Source organism: Thalia democratica, chromosome 1 (genome assembly GCF_965202585.1).
Source record: "Thalia democratica chromosome 1, ktThaDemo2.hap1.1, whole genome shotgun sequence".
In the NCBI taxonomy this organism is placed as follows: domain Eukaryota; kingdom Metazoa; phylum Chordata; class Thaliacea; order Salpida; family Salpidae; genus Thalia; species Thalia democratica.
The window spans coordinates 43,950,150-43,967,210 of NC_139165.1; the positions used below are offsets into that span (position 1 = coordinate 43,950,150).

General features: G+C 24.7%; 1 long non-coding RNA gene across 8 annotated transcripts; it reads left to right on the forward strand.

The window, feature by feature from the left end:
- Positions 1-8,159: 8,159 nt before the first annotated feature.
- LOC145828927 (uncharacterized) lies at positions 8,160-13,725 on the forward strand. 8 transcript variants are annotated; one of them, XR_014369529.1, is made up of 9 exons: positions 8,160-8,277; positions 9,052-9,167; positions 9,226-9,343; positions 9,404-9,559; positions 10,583-10,680; positions 10,995-11,372; positions 11,844-11,941; positions 12,686-12,828; positions 12,967-13,725. It is a non-coding gene; the product is annotated as an uncharacterized LOC145828927 (long non-coding RNA). The 8 variants fall into 8 exon arrangements; XR_014369531.1 differs by having other exon boundaries at positions 13,175-13,725; XR_014369530.1 differs by having other exon boundaries at positions 13,213-13,725.
- The last annotated feature ends 3,336 nt before the right edge of the window (positions 13,726-17,061 follow it).

Consider the following 17,061-nt stretch of genomic DNA (forward strand, 5'->3'; position numbering starts at 1 on the left):
CTTATTTTAGTTTCATTGGTTATAAAAGTTCAGTAACCAAAATGTGTTTGTCTATTTTATTCAAGTCGAAGAGTTACAAACTGTATTAAGTTTTGTCTTATGAAAAAATATAATTTCGCTTTTATCTACATTGTCTAATTACTATTCTCATATTATCCATAGACTATGTTTACTGCAGTTTCTCAGCAAAATGTTGTTTGTTTATGCATAAGTATTGTTAATTAAGTTTTTAAATAATCTAATGGATCTAAAAATTATATTTCTCCGCACAAAACAAGTCAAAAAACAAATAGAACTATTAAATTCAAGATATATAGCGAAATAAAAGCAAGTTGTTAAAAGAAATTATTCATAATGTGCTGTAACTTAAAGAAGATTTTTCAGACCGCCGAGATTTATCAGACAAAATATTTCTTTAATTAGACTTCTTGAATCCGTTTTGCGAGCTTGTAATTTAAAAAAGTAAAACTATATTTAATATTGAACAATATGTTTTACCTTTAATTTTTTTTAATTACTAACCTAATTACAAGTGGTAAAATGTGACTATAACTCCTATTTGTATGTATGTACTGTACATATGTTTTATGATTTTTTGAACCATGTTTAAAGTATTTTAACAAAAAATAAAAAACTTATTAGGAAAATTTGAACTTGAAAGCTGGTAAAATGACTGGTAAAAGTGCTAAAGGCAACTACGAATAAAACTATTAGCAAAATTAAATAACAAAATGTGTTGGAGATAAGTAAGGCAATAAAAAAATATTTTTAATATTTGTCGTATAAGTTTGATCTTTTTTTAAATATATGCTAAAAATTAAAAAAAAACTTTCCGATATATTCAAACTAGGCATTAAAAAAAAAGTTTAAATATCTGTTGTATAAGTTTGATCTCTTTTTGAATATATGCTAAAAATTCAAAAAAATAACTTTCCGATATATTCAAACTAGGCATTAAAAAAAAGTTTAAATATTTGTCGTATAAGTTTGATCTCTTTTGAAATATATGCAAAAAATCAAAAAATAAATTTTTGATATGTTTAAACTAGGGTTGGGTAACTTTGTCCAGATCCGGCTATTTAACAGACTTTAAAAACTATACTGAAGAAAAAAATAAAACATTTATAGTTAATTTTGCTATAAATTTAAACTAGTAACGCAGCAATTTCATGACTTGCTAACACTTTAAGTTAATAAAAATACTGAAATATATAAATGTACGAAATACTGAAAAAATGCTTAAAAATGCGTTTGAAACAAAAGGTTTGAACTTAAACATAACACAAAAAAAAATTTAAGCATTATTCTGCTATTGTACTTGATTAAAAACAAACACGGTCTTTTACTATACACATATATATTTCAACAAACTTTTATCAGTGTAATACAATTGTTGCAAAATAAAGAAAATTTTAAACTTATATAGCCATATAATTGCATAAGAAATTAGTTAATTAAGCAAAACACAAGACTAAAAAAAGTAATTAAAAAAAAAAAAAACATAATTAGATATAACATAAGAGCACTTATTCTCAAAACAAGGACAGTGAATAGTCAAAGTCTTTCTGCTTCCACAGTTTTGGTTTATTTAAATGAATGTATATTACTTAAATTTTGACCAGGTCATTAATATTGTTACAGCTTCTTAATATTTAAAAAAAAAGTTCAGAAATATGATTTTTTATTGAATGTTCTGGTATTCAAGATCTATTCATTGCATTAAAAAAAAAAACCAAGTAATTACTTTATTGAATAAATCAATGTCATTTAAAACTTTTAAAACATCACAATCATGTAACTTTATCTCGTCTTAACACAAAAACAGCAGAAGCAAGACTTCACAAACCAATTAAAAACAGACAAAAACTTTAGCAGAAAACATTAATTTTCTAAGCATCATAAAAGAAAAAGCATGTGTAAATACTAAGAAATTCAAAAAAAGTCACAAGGTAAACCAAATTATCATCTTTTTCTTTTGTAAAACGTCACAAACAAGTAAAGTTGAGTTTGAAAGTAAAAATTCTTTAAATAAAAATAATGAAGAAATGAGTAAGATTTGCTCCGGTTTGAAAACTTCTGTTGAATAAATTTCACTAAAATAGTTTTATAAAATAGATTCAAAACAAAACTGTAAGTATAACCTTAAAAAGGAGTCGTACTGATTGAAAATTGGCAAACGAAATTCAAAGAACTTGAGATAAAACTACGAGTATAAAACTTTATTCATAATGTATATGGGACGAAAAAAAAAAACATTCACAAAGTTAGGTCAAAGGACGTGTTGTAAAAAGAGTATATCATTACTTTATATACTATTTATTACAATTTAAATACACCCTCTTAGCTCTAATTATTTTCGAAATAAAATAAAACTAAACTACAATTAAATATAAACAAACAGAGTGTGAGCTAGTAAGCGATAATTTTTTAGTTTATTGATTTAATTTATTAAAAAAATTTTTACTATTCAAAGTTTCAATTTTTTTTTTTCAATTTTTATCACTACAACTACTAGTTTTTTTAAATCTTAGTATTGTAGTAAACCAATTGTTAGTTTAAAAAACTAACTACTTCATAGTGTATGCCGTATGATATCAAAAAAACTTCAAAAGGGTATACATTGTATACATTTTAAAGTTGTTTGGCAATATATTTTGATAATTGATGGACAAAATTTTCGTTCGAATTACTATACTATACACTGTTAAATTAAGTTATTCGTATTGATTATATCGTTGGATCTTTTTTCGAAAATAAAACTATTAGTTTTTTAAACTATTAAAAAGTAGTTTTTGTTCATATTAGGTTATTGTTTCTAGAATGCTATTACTGCTGCCATACCAACTAAACACTATGTAATTGAAAAGCGTTTGTTTGATTTAAGTTAAAATTTCCGTTTGTGTAACTAAATTGTGAAATAAGTATGATGTTGTAGTGAGCGAATATAAAACTAGTATTAGGTAATTTGTAAAATACTTTAAAATTTAAAACTTTTTTTATTCAAAATTATTTCTTACGTTATATGTAAAAGCTATCGAAAAAAGTTTCAATAGTATTGAATTTTTAATAGTATTTTTATTGAGTTAAAATCTCTTGTAGACTATTTTAAGAAGGCTGGCTAAAATTTATTGAAAAACAAAAAAAAATTCTAACAAGCTTAAAAACATTTAAACTACCTTTAAAAAATTACATAAAGTTTTTAACATTAAATTTTTCTCTTTAATCTATTAAAGAAGCAAACTTTAAATCAAAAATCAAACTAACGTACAGTTTTCAAAGTAATAAATATAAATTACAGTACGTATATCATTTTCGTTTTGTCTTTTACCTATAACAGGGATAAGCAACTTTTCTAATAGCTAAAAAAGAATATATTAGGAAAGACTTTTGCTGCCTGGTAAACATTTCTAAAACAAATCTTGTCGTAATTTTGAAGACATAGTTTAGATTTTTACAATCTTTTAAAGCAAATTTTTTTAAAATAAAAATTTAAGTATTCTATGTATTTTAATTTTAATTACTTTTGTAAATAACATTGTGTTTAAATGATATTTTTTTAATTTCAATTGAGTTAATAAAATATATCATCTTAAAGCTACTGACTCTTGAAATTAAAAAAAAATCAACTATACCATTATCTATGCAGCATTGCTGTCCACAAGTGTTGCCAAAGTTTTTAAGTTTGTACATGTTTTCTCATGTTTCTTAAATATGTATGGCTACAAGCTTATAAAAATATGATAACTATGATGTCCTCTCTTTTAGTTTTCAAGTTAGCAGTTTAAAATGGTTGCCTGGAATTGAAGGGCAAAAAGAAAGTTGTCTCATAAAATCTAAATTGGAAGGTACACCTAAAGGTATGAGCTAAAAAAAGCTGAGTCAGTAAATACTTTTTAAGCTTCATTTTAATTTTTTTATTATTACCCTTACCCCTAATCCACTTTACCCAAAAATTTTAAAATCTAATAAAAAAAAGGTTTATATTATTAAAACTGAACACAATGTGAAAAAAAAGCTTCTTTCTTCTTGACTTAAGTTTTTTCATTTTTTTTTCCACTTTAGACTGACTTCTTAGTATATTATCCGGTAAAATCGAAATGTAAGTGCCCATGGTAGACTACGGATACATGGTTAATGTATTCAGAAATAGCATTAAAAGAGAGTGCATTAAATTTTTTTTTAAATAATTTATTTATTTAGTTAAAATAAAAATAAAAACCAAAACTCATATTTTATTTATCTTAGAGTTTTATTTTGATTAAAACTGCTCATTGTTTATAAAATATATGAAGTGAGACCTGACGACCAATTGTTTTTTTTTTCACTTTAATCCATTAGTCGCTTAAATATTAAAAATTTCTATCTTTCGTTCCTATAAGGCAAATTTGTTGAACTATATTTTACACAAAAAGTATCTTTACATCCATGCCAACTTTTACAAAAGAGACATTTTGGAAAATTCTAGAAAGATTCTAAGAAAACTAATTAAATTTAAGAGTTGATTAATAAATAAGCATATAAATTACAGTCTAACCTAAAGTTAGTTTTACTAAGAATGGACAAAAGAACTTCTCTCTAAAAAACCTGGAAGAACTTTGGAAACCTTGGATAAAATATTCTAAAAACATTGCCAATTTTGTTAAAATTATATCCTTCCTTAAGATTTTATGTACTTGTTTTTTTTAATAGGATTTAAAAAATATATTCAAACTTGATAACCCATAGATTTTTCTCAACCTCTTCCTTACTACTTTCTAAATGTTCTTAAAAACTCAGGCTGACTTTGGCTAGTCTTTATTAAATTAAGTCAATCACTTTTTTGTTTCAATTATTTATAATCCTGTCATATTGTACCTGTTTATAAAAATTTTTAAGGTTTTAGATCAATTAAGATTTGTTTATAAACCTTTAATCTTAAAATCATATTTGAAAATATAAAAGCTTTTTATATGGACTACAAGGAGATTTTGTGAGGCTTACTATCCCTATTCCCTGTATCTACCTTTAAAAAAAAGATAACCAATCTAGACAACTTGAAGTTGTTTTAAATTAAAGAAAACAAAAACTTGTTTAAAATGATATTACTGTTTTTGTATAGTTTTTGGTAGTTTTTACAAGTTTACTTATAAACTAATTTTTTGTTTATAATTCTAAAATGTTGCTCATATTGTATCATATAATATTTTAATGTTTTTTTTCCACAGTAGCCTTCAACATATTTCTTACAAAAACATGCTTTTAATTAAAGCTTCATGTATGAGCAATGAGTTAAAAGCTTTTTTTATAAAATTAACTTATAAATTGAAGACAAAATTGTTTTAACTTTTACTATAAAATCCTTTTTTAAAACCCATGGCCTGCTGCTTTTTTTAACAGTTTATTTACTTAAATATTCAAAAAAAATTTCAACAACTTATCAGAAAAAGTTACAAAATTGGAAACTACTTTCTTTCAAAAAAAAAATCACAGAGTTAAAAAATTATCATTAAAGATTGAACTAAAAAGCAGCGTTGCCACACACTCAGGATAAAGGACTGCTTGAAATCTTTCAAGATATCAGGATAACAAAAAAAACTCAAAATGACTTTAAAAATGATAATCAAGTGATTATTTTTTTTTACAACAGGATAGTTTTAAAATTTCTGAAAATCTAAGCCTAGTTTTTGATTAAAATTTAGTTAGTCAGTTTCAACATTTAGTTATTTTACAACCTATTGTTGAAAAACTTAATTTTATATATTTTGAAAAGTAAAATATTATTATGACTGTAAAAAACTCAAAAGGACTAGTTTTTTGTCACTCAGTACAAAGTGGTAAGAAAGTTGGTAATACTTGTTTAAAAATTGTAGAACCTGTAGATACCTAGTGAAATAACTAATTAATATATTTTTCTTTGCGCTTTCCACAAAGCACTTTCAAAGCTCTTAAAGCTTTTATTAGAAGAGGTGCAAGCAGGGTTGCCTACTTTTAAGATAGTTATTAATTTTTGAGATTCTTAGGATAACTAAGGCTAGTTAAAATTAATAAACTAATTAGGCTAGTATTCATTTTTTAATCCAAGTTAGTTTTTGGAGAATTTCAGAACTCATTTTTTGTCAGCCAAAAAATGCTTTTTTTTTAATTACAAATAGTTTAAAAACAAAAGCTTAAACATTTTTGAATTTCCAAAATAGTTGTGATAATATTTTTTATGGCTTTGAGTAGATATTATTAACTTCCTTATATTATTAACAAATAGTGTACTTTTCAATCGATGTTCTAGAATTATTAGCATATAGGTGAGTATATTTATTGTACTGAGTGGGAAAGGAGTAACACAAATTGACTGTATCAGTGTTGATGTAGTCTTAAGTTGTTTAAAAAAATCAATTTGAGTGAGCAAGCTGGAACTATTGATGGCCAGCACTATGTGGTGTTTTGATCAGGTAGAACACTATGGTCAGAATAAGATGTATTCAAAAACCTGGAAGAAACTTGTTTTTTTTTTTAAACAAATGACAATCTTGTTTACTATTAATTATTTTTTGGAAAAAATTGTTCAAGTTAAAATTTAAAAAATGTTAATGTTTGCATAATTATTTAAAATACTAAAAAAAAGGTAGGTTCTAAGTAAAAGAAGTTTTGTTATTAAGTAAAAATTTGTTTGATAGGTAAAAAAGCACTCGAAAACAAGTTAAATACCCAATGGCCTTAAAATTATATTTATAATTAAAATGAGTGAAATACTGGGTTCTTTTTATGCTTTATATGTAAGAAACTAAACATTTAATGCTAGAAAATTAGTAATTGGAGATGAGATTGTAGATCTGATAAAGTTGCAAATTTGAAAAAAAATAATTTTTTTAGATTAAAATAAAAAAATTGTTCTAAATTTAAAATGAAACAATTTTAGGATTTTTAAAGTAACCAAAACTATTCTAAATGCCATAACTATAAGCTATTTAAACTCAAGAAAGAAATCAGTGTCTTTCTTTTGATCGGCAGTAATACTATTGTGCAGTGAATGTAAAAAAAATTGTTTTAATTGAATAAACTGCCAAAAAAATAATTTGCTAAATTTAAAGTAATTACTTAATATAAAAAGTTTTTAATGATTTATAAAAATAATAAGAAATCCAAATAGCATTTACTGTGGTATCAAATGGTTATCATATATTCATTGTTAATTATTAAAATTTAAAATAAAATTAGTTGTCAAACTTTTCATTGTTGAAAAACATTTAATTTTTAGGATCTGTTGGTTAGCACTACCAGACACACTGAAATTTCTAAGCAGCCTATTCTATTGGAAAAGAGTATTAAAGTAAAAGTAAAGGTACTAACTGTTAATGAATTTTTTCTTAAAGAATATATTACAAATTTGTAATGGCTTAAGAAAACAAAAAAGCTTAAATTATTTGATAGGCGTTTATGTTGCTGGTGTTCAAGACAATAATATGCTTGTGGTCACTAATAAAAAATTAAATAATGAAAAAACTACTGTAAATCACATTGAGTGCCATCTTTTAAATGACCAATTAAGCAAGTTTATTGTACATAAAACATTGAGAGTCAAATATGGTAAGTTTAATTCCACAAATTCCCACTAAAAAGTACTAATTATAATTTTCTGGTTTTAGGTATAACAGAATTGCTACTTTACTTGTAAAAACCTAGAATTTGTCAAAATAGGCTAAAAAATCTGGAAAGTTGGCAATTTTTACATGTTCAGTGGTCAAATTTCGATTTGATTCAAAAAATAAATTATATAAATAATAAAAAATTTGTCTCATCATAGTTTTTTATTATTAAAAAACATATTTAAAGTAGCTTTACAGTATCTTTTCAATGTTTTCATACTATTTAACACAGTTTCTTACCTTAAACTTAACTTAAAACTAAAAAATGACCCAAAAAGGTGTACTTTTAAAAACCTGAAAGAAATTTTGAAAACCTGGAAAAGTTTTTGAAAAAGCAAGTGGCAACTCTGATATAAATAATGTCAAAGTTTATGTGCTTATATACTGAATACTTTGACAGTGCCTACAATTTGTATGTTTAATTTCTTATTTAAAAAAACCATTTATGTAGATTTATTTCCAGAAATTACATCTGAAAAAATAGATAAATTAATTTGTTAAGTTTTGTTAGTTTATAGTTACATTTTCTTATTTCATAACAGTTTGTAAATTTTTAAATATTATGAATACGTCAGTTATGGGGCCAGATTAAGTTATGAGAGTCTTGAAAGTGTCAAAAGCAGATGGTATACCTATTTCCAAAAGCTTAGTTTATCAGGTGAGTTAATATATGTTTTTTTAATTGTATTAATGAAAAGTAAATTTTCAGCATTAAAGATGTAAAAAATATACTAATAGCTTTGTCACATTTTTGTAAGTAGCTACTTAACACTATATTACAATGGCTAAAGGCTAAGTACCTTTAAAAAATTACTTAAATGGTCCATATAATATGTCATTTAATAAATAATATAAACAAGACAATTTTTAAAAGCCAGTGTAACTTTTAAATTAATAAAGATAATATACCTCTTAAAATATTTGAATAAGTTTAGACTTCATATACAATTCTTAATGGATATATATTAGTATTAGAATATGAACACGTTTCATGCAAATTAAAAGAAAAAGATGAAACCATTTTAACTCTACTAGTTATAAAAATAAATTTAGTTGTTTGCATTATAACGTGATTCTGTTACTTGTAAAACATTTATAGCTAGAAGGATATTTCTGTAAACTAAAATTTATTTTGCTACTGATTTTTTGGAAAATATATGCAAAGTTCATAATTATGATTCTGCAAAGCTTTCCAATTATAAAACTTGGATTAGCACTACACAAAAAGCTTTAGATTAGAGCTTGGATTATTACCAGTTTTTTATATTGTCACAGTTAAATTAAACAGTCTAGATTTTTAGAAAAACCATCTTGGTTTTAAGTCTTTTATTTTTAAACATTGACAGTAAATTTAAATAAATTTTATTTTTTTTTGCTTTGTAGTTCTAGTGTTAAGGTGATTTTAACAAAAAAAAATAAATATGAGTTGCAGGAACCTCTTGTGCCTGAAAAAGTACTCAAAAAGAAACCTAAGTCTCCCAATAACCAGAGTCAAGAAATTTTACTGCAAGATTGTTTCTTTGTATCCGTGTCAAAATAACAATAAAAGTGAGTTGTTGGGAACAAAATAACTAGGTTGTAAAGTAAATTAAATATGTAAAAACAGCATCATACCGGCCAAAATCTGAAGTTCTCAAACCTACCCAGCAATATGGCCCATTGGTGAAATTGGAAAAGAAATAAATGAGTAAAATATCTCCAAAGCTCTAAGTAAATGAGACCGGGTTTGTTAATTTTTATGTATGTTTTTAAATTTTAGCTTAACTGTTCTATAAAAACTGTAGATACAATTTAACAGTCAGAAATTAATTGCTATCTTCCTACCCAAGGGCCACTTGACATTATGAATGATGTTTTAAAACTGCAGACTAAAATCTAATGACTGCCCGAGCAGTTCAATTCCCCACTCACAAACAAAGCGGCTTTTGAAAGTCCATCAAGTAGGCTTTGTTTATTACTAATTATTGTGAACAGAAAAAGTACTTTTGATTTAAGTTTTTGGTTACATTACCATAAATATAATTTTTAGTTACAAGTGTTTTTTGATTTGAAAAAGTTAAGTAACTTTTTTTACTAAAATTTTTTTCGAAATAGTAACTGTATACTAAAAAGTATCCTCAAATATTGCAAAATACATTTTAAAGCTCAACAATCTAAAAGTAACGCAAATGTAAGTTGGTTTCTCTATACAAAGTGTTGGCAGATCTAAAAAAGAGAGATTTTTATAACGTTCGAATAAACAATTTTTTAAGCATATATATTAGTTTAAGAGACAACACTTTAAATCTTTAAATATTTATCAAAAATAACTTTTAATTTGACTATTTTTTTCTATAATAATTTGATATTTGAGGTTTTTTAAAATTTGATTCAGTTTCTTTTAATTTATTACTATTTTTTATTTGTTTAAAGTTTCATTTTAAATGTTTTATATTTTATTTGAACAAAAACAAAACTTCACATCAGTGAAAAGTAGTTAACAAAGTTAGTTAGTGCAAAACTTATACCCTCAGTTAAATACTCAGCTAAAAATTGGAGGTTTGTATCGTAATATTTTAATGTCTTTGGATTTGTGTTTAAATATTTAAAATTTATTTAAGTTTTTAATACAATTTTCAATTTTTTTTGTTTGACGAAAAATATTAGGCTTTAATCAACCTGGTTTACAATTGAATTAAGACTTATTAACATACATTAGTCAAAACTCTTTGTTTAACAGTTCGACTACTCTTAGATTATCATTTGATGGTATGACACATTTGTAATATCGAACTAGAATACGCAGTTACTCTTTTCCATCACACAATGAAAACACTTAAATACATAAATATTAATTAAATACAGAGATTTTATGAAGGTAAATTAATTAGGATATAATTTTTATAAACCAGTTTTTATGAAAGTTGTAATTTACTTTTGTCAGGTACTGAGTTTGGTGTTCTTAAAATTTTTTTATTTTGCAGGTTCCAATCATCTAAAATCCAACAAGAAATGGGCCATACAATAACTGCACAGCATTGCCAGTACAACTAACCTGCAACAACTAACCCTGATCCATGGGGTTAGAAACTAGTTTACTTTGTAATAGAACAACTGAAAACTTTTTGAACTATTTAGGTTAAAATACAATGGTTCTTAACTGAACTGTTTAAAGTTTTAACATTTAAAAAGTAATTTATTACAAATAGCTATTTTATTGACCAAAAACGTTATATAAAAATTTAAATACTTTAGCCACCTACTGACTGAATTTTCTCCGATTGAAAAAGTTGTTAAGCTAGTTTAACAAAAAGGTAAAGCAAAGATTAAAAATTTGTTTTGGTTTATAAGTTAATTAACTTTTGTGATTTTATTGAAACATTATCTTGTTCTAAGATCATAACTCAATAACGGAAATGACTGGAACAAGCAACCTCTTATTGAAATGGTATTTAGAAAGTAAATGCACAGCTGCAACAGAGATGAAATTTCTTTGGTAGTAATTCTCTGGGTAGGTATTTACTATTACAATAAACGCTAATCTGATTGTATCATGTAAAAATAAATAACCCATCTTGGATTTCAATTTCAAATCTTGTTGAATTTAAAAATTTAAAGCCTAAAACTATAACATTATTAAAGAAGGTTATAGCTATGACCAGGCGAACTCCAAAGTTAAGCTCAAGCTTGTATGGCCAAACATTTGGATCAGGAAGGCCAAGCCATGCAAAGCGTAACTGATAATATAGGAAATTCCAATACTTAATCCTCAAGGTTGTTTCCTTAACAAAATACTTCATTTCTAAGGATAAAATTTCTTTCATTTTAATCTAATTACTTATCAAACATGGTTATTACTTGTCACATGTTTTGAAAAGGATAAATATGAAATATAATAAATTTGTTCAACCTTTGTAAAACCATAGTATATCTAATCTTAATTAAATTTTAATGACTAGCATTGGCACATTTAAAAAAGCATAATTTATTTTAATTAAAATCATTTTTTAGCATAGTTAAAAGATACATCAAAGAAGCTTTACGATATTTTGTCAATGTTGTTAGACAAATTAAAACTTTTTTATAAAAATTGACTTTAAACTAAAAGTATACCCTAAAACGAGTAATTTTAAAAACCTGCAAGAAATTGTAAATCGGGAAACATTTGGCAAACCTGAGTACTGCTTTATATTATGATAATTTAAAAATTCACTATAAATTATGATAATTGACAATTATGTACAGAAAACATAAACGAAAAATACAGTGTTAGGCTGGACGGAGTGAAGGATTATCTGAAGACGCAAACATGCAAAATTGATGCCTTCAGCTGAGATTCAAATGTTTGTTTATAGTATTATAAATTAATGCTGAAATTATTTCTTAAAAGTTAAGAAATAAGCTACTTTTATATGAGCAAAATAACTTTGACAATTTTTTAGCTACATCTTTCATAAATTTCATTCAAAACTTGAAAATTTTTTCGGAAAAAAAAGTATTTTTCTTCAGTTAATATTAAAACAAAATATTATAAGAGTCGGTACGTATTGAATATTTCAGGGTTGCCACTTTACCTGGAATCCTTGAAAAACCTGGAATTTGAGAAATTTTGAAAAAAAACTGGAAAAACCTGAAATTTTGAATAAATAACCTGGAATTTTTAAGAATTTTAACATGTTCAGTAGTAAAATTTTGGTTTGACTCAAAAAATTTATCATATACATAAAAAAGATTGTCATCACCAAAAACTTTTAATTTAAAAACACATTTCAAGTAGGTTTACAGTATCTTTTTAATCTATTTATACTATTTAACACAGTTTCTTACCTTAAATTTGACTTTAAACTAAAAATAGACCCAAAAATTTGTACTTTAAAAACCTGGAAAAAATGTTGAAAAAACGAGCGGCAACCCTGATATTTACTATGTATTTTTAGCTGTAGTTTTGTTAAAATGCAATAAAATAACAAGTTTTCAAGGGACTTTATTGTAAAATTCGAGTGGAAATTGGTTTAGTTTAATCGGATGTATAAACTTTTATAGGTTTTAAATATCTAATAATTAAAACTAAGTTTTTATATTTTCAGCATAACCATGTTCAAAAAAGCTACATTTAAGAAAGTACCCAACAATTTTTAATAACCTAAGTTTGCACAGTTTATATCAATTACTTTAATGGAGAATTAGTACTCGTTGTTATGTGACCAACAAACTTGAAAATTTCATTCAGGTTTACTGCAACTTTTAAATTGCACTTGTACTTGGTATAATTACTTTATGTTACTGCTTTAACTTTCAAAGAATTTTAAAAGTTATAATTTGAAAATAATTTGAAATTACTTTTTAATATACCAGTTTTATTTTTCAGCTCTAAACATAAGGAATTATTATAAATTATTCCCGGCCATCTTTTTGTCTTCATCTGTCTTTAAGAAACCTTTTTTTGTGAAAGAAGACGGGCTGTATTTGCATTGCATTTACTTAGTTTTAAAAGTTCGGAGCACTTTATACCAAATTTAAAACAAAATGTTCTATTTTCATACAAAATAATCTTATTAATAATACACAAAAAACAGGTTAAATGAAAATTCCCATAATGATATCTTTTTATCAGGTGGAAGAATGCGCATGGATTGTTGTTAAAGCTTAAATTTTATTTCCACAATTTATGTTTTGCACTGTTTGCATGATATAGTATAATGATTTTATTATTACAGAATTTTAAAATATGTTTTAAAGCTAAAAAAAAAACATTGTGATTTACTTTTAAACAGAGTTAAACTTTTAAACAGAAAAATAATACGGTTGTATAACAACTATTTTAAGAACGTTATCATTACAATTTATACATATATATGTTCAATTTGTTTTTAATTCAAGAGTTTTTTTTATTCGTTTTTTAATTAAATATTATAGCGTATTAAAGTATACTGCTACTTTGTTTTTGAATAAATCCGAAAATATTGAGAATAATTAGTTTTAATAATAATTAAAAAGTACCTTGGTTGACAAGATAAAATCAAGCTCAATTTATAAAACAAAACTTAATTTGGATAACATAAGTAGATTTTATATGTTCTGAAAACTTCAAGTTGTTAGACTAAAGTGAAGAAATTTTTATGATTTTGAAAATATAGTGCTGCTCAAAAAAAGGTTTTCATTTATTTTGTTGAAAGCATACAAATAACTTGAAGCAATTAGTTTTAATGTTTGTCTTGTAGGAATTGGATGTTGCCTGCAGCGACAGTTTTTTGAGCATAACTTTATGTTCAGCTATTTTAAAATAATCTTTTTTATGTAAAGTGAGTTTTTAGATTCTGTTGTACTCAATAAAGTACCAAGTTTTTGTTTGTGATAAAAATTAATGTAGTAGCAAAGGTTCTAGAACGAGGGTCGGAAAACTCAGGCCCGTTAGATACTTTTTAACTCAAAACATTCCTCTTTAAAAACAATAATAAGATTATTTAAAACTTATGCTATTAATTTGATATCTACCAGTGCATTTATATTGGTTACTCTAGTACATTTTTGCTTTAAATTAGTATTTTTTATTTCAATTACTTAAAATGTATATATAATTGCGGCCCGCGAGATTTTTATTCGAGGAAAGTTGGCCCGTGTTTTTAACTAGGCTGCTAGCTCCTGTTTTAGAATTAACAATTTATCATTAACTTATAAGTTAATATTTTTTACGTTTATGTACTAGTAAATAAAAAAACAGATAATACAACTGTTAAATTTTTTTTTTCTTTGCACCTTAGAAATAAAAAAGTAGCTTAAAAAGATTTCCTAATATTACTGGTAAGCTTTATCCCAGTCCCTCTGGAGAGAAACTTGACATCTAACAACGCTTAGAGCTCTTACCGCTCACATCTGCCACTAAATTATTTTATTTTAGGGTTCATACGCGTCATGATAAATATTGTATTGAGAAATATTTGGCACATTGACTGTTTTTATGTGTTTAGTTGCTTGGAAATTTTATAATTAATTATTGAAGAGTAGGTTACAAAATTTTAAATATCTTTACAAACAAGCATTTGCTTTATAGCCATAAATTTATATATATTTATATGGCTGTTCAGATGCCTTGAATTTCTAAAAACGAATTTGGGATACGTTTTTTGAGTAAACCATTAAGTTAAATTTAGTAAACCATTTAACAATAAATGGAAACAACTAAAATAAATTTAAAGACATTTTTAAGTAGATATTATTAACTTCTTAAAATAGTGGCATACATTATTATTCAAAATTTACTTTTCAATTGACTCGTTCAAGTAATCTCAAAGGTAAGTAAATATGTTTGTTAATTATAGTGAATAACACAAGTGAAGTGTTGATAGGTTTAAAGTTGATTAAAATTTATTGATATATGAAATATGTCTGTAGGAGTTACATGTTAGTTTCCTGAAGCCACATAAAAAATGAAAACCAAAAGTTCTGACATTAGTCAACTACAGATTTACAATGAATCATTTGTTACCTCGTTTAATCGGAATATAAATTAAAACAGGAAAAATTACAATATTTTTACTTATGTGTTTACTTAAATATCTTTATTTAATCAGGTTTACAAAAATCCTGGAATTTGACAGCTCAGGTTTTTAAAACAAGTCTAGAAAATTAAAAAATAATGAAGTTTTTCTTACTATCTAAAGAAAAACTGACAAATTCAGTAATTTTTTTTGTATTATTTAGGGTTTCCACTTAACCTGGATTTTGACTATTTAGGCAAAAAAACCTGGAATTCGAGAAATTTTGAAAAACAAACCTGGAATTTTAAACAAAAATCACTATAAACACCTGAAATTTTTACAATTTTCACATGTACAGTAGTAAAATTTCGATTTGACTTGAAAAGTCTATCAAAAAAAAAGAAGTTACACAAGACACACAATTTTAAAAACAATAAATATATTTCGAGCAATTCTCATCAGTAGAGTACAAAACTAACAAGTAATAAGATTTTAATTTTTAGCTTTGTATTCTACTGATGAGAATTGCTTGAAATATATTCAGTGTTTTTGAAATTGTGTGTCTTGTTTAACTTACTGTATAATTATTGGCCACTTATGCTCCAATATTTGAAAAAAAAAGTTGTCATCATATCAATTAAATATTTAAAATAGTTTTACAGTATCTTTTCATGGTTTTTATACTATTTAACACAGTTTCTTACCTTAAACTAGGCTTAAAACTAAAGATAGACCCAAAAAGTTAAGCCAAATAAAACTTAAAGCTTCAAAAAAAAGTATATGACTTTTAATGCAATACATATTAAACAACGAAAATTGTTATTTAACATACATTCTCAGCTTTATTGAATTGAAAATGTACTCCTATTTTATAAAATAACTTGTACAACGTTTTAAAAGTAACTAGTAAATTAAGTAAATATCTTTCGTCGTACTTAAGTAGGTAGTTTTAATTTGTTCAGGGTTGCCAAAAAACCTGATTTTTTACAAGGCAAAAACACTAATTTGAAAAATTTTTGAAGAAAAACCTAAAATTTAAAATAAAATACCGAGAAACTTAAATACTTTTACATGTTAAGTAGCTAAATTTCTTTAAGATACGAAAGTTCTGACATAAGAGTGATTATTTTTTCATTAAAAGTATTTTCTAATCGTTGTTGTCCTAAATTTCAGTTCATTTTAAATTAAGTTTTATACTAAAAATGGACCAAAAATTGATTTTTTAAAACCTGGAAGCAATTCGGAAAACTTAGAATTAATTAAAAAAATTTTTTTTGAAACCCTTGTTTTTTATCTGAAAATGTTTTTTTAAACAGTTGCTCAGTAACTGTAGACAAGTTTAACCTTGTAAACTGATTAATTAAAAGTTTCCAATTACCTTACGTTGGTTAATTTTTAATGTACTTAATTTTATATTTTAGATGCTTTTTTTTGAAATTAGAATTTTCCACTTAGTTAAAATTAAGTTCCTGATAGTTTTACAGAAAAATATATACCTGATTAAATATCAAAACATTAAGTATCTACATTTTTACTATTTTATTCGTAAGTTAAGAAATGTACAAAATATTACTAATAAATTAAAAAAACAAGCTATACCTTTTGACTTCGAAAACTTATATATTTCATTATTTCTACAAAAAAAATACTAAATCTTCATATTATAATTGTTGGTTCAACAATTTTTAAATAAAAATACCAAATTAAATACCAAAGTTTTTAAATAAAAATAAAATAATCAGTACAGTTAATTTCCTAATTTTACTACGAATTTTAATGCTACAAGTTTAATAATTAAATTCCAATTAAAAATTTTTATACATAGTATTAAACTTTTTTGTAGTAAAAGTCTATTTTTACAGAATTATTGTAGTATGAAACTATTTCATCTTCTTACTCTCCTTTTGGTGGGAATTGTGGCGTTGAGTCCTCAAAAGGTAAACTCAAGTTGTGATCAATTTTATCTAAAATTGTAACACTTAATA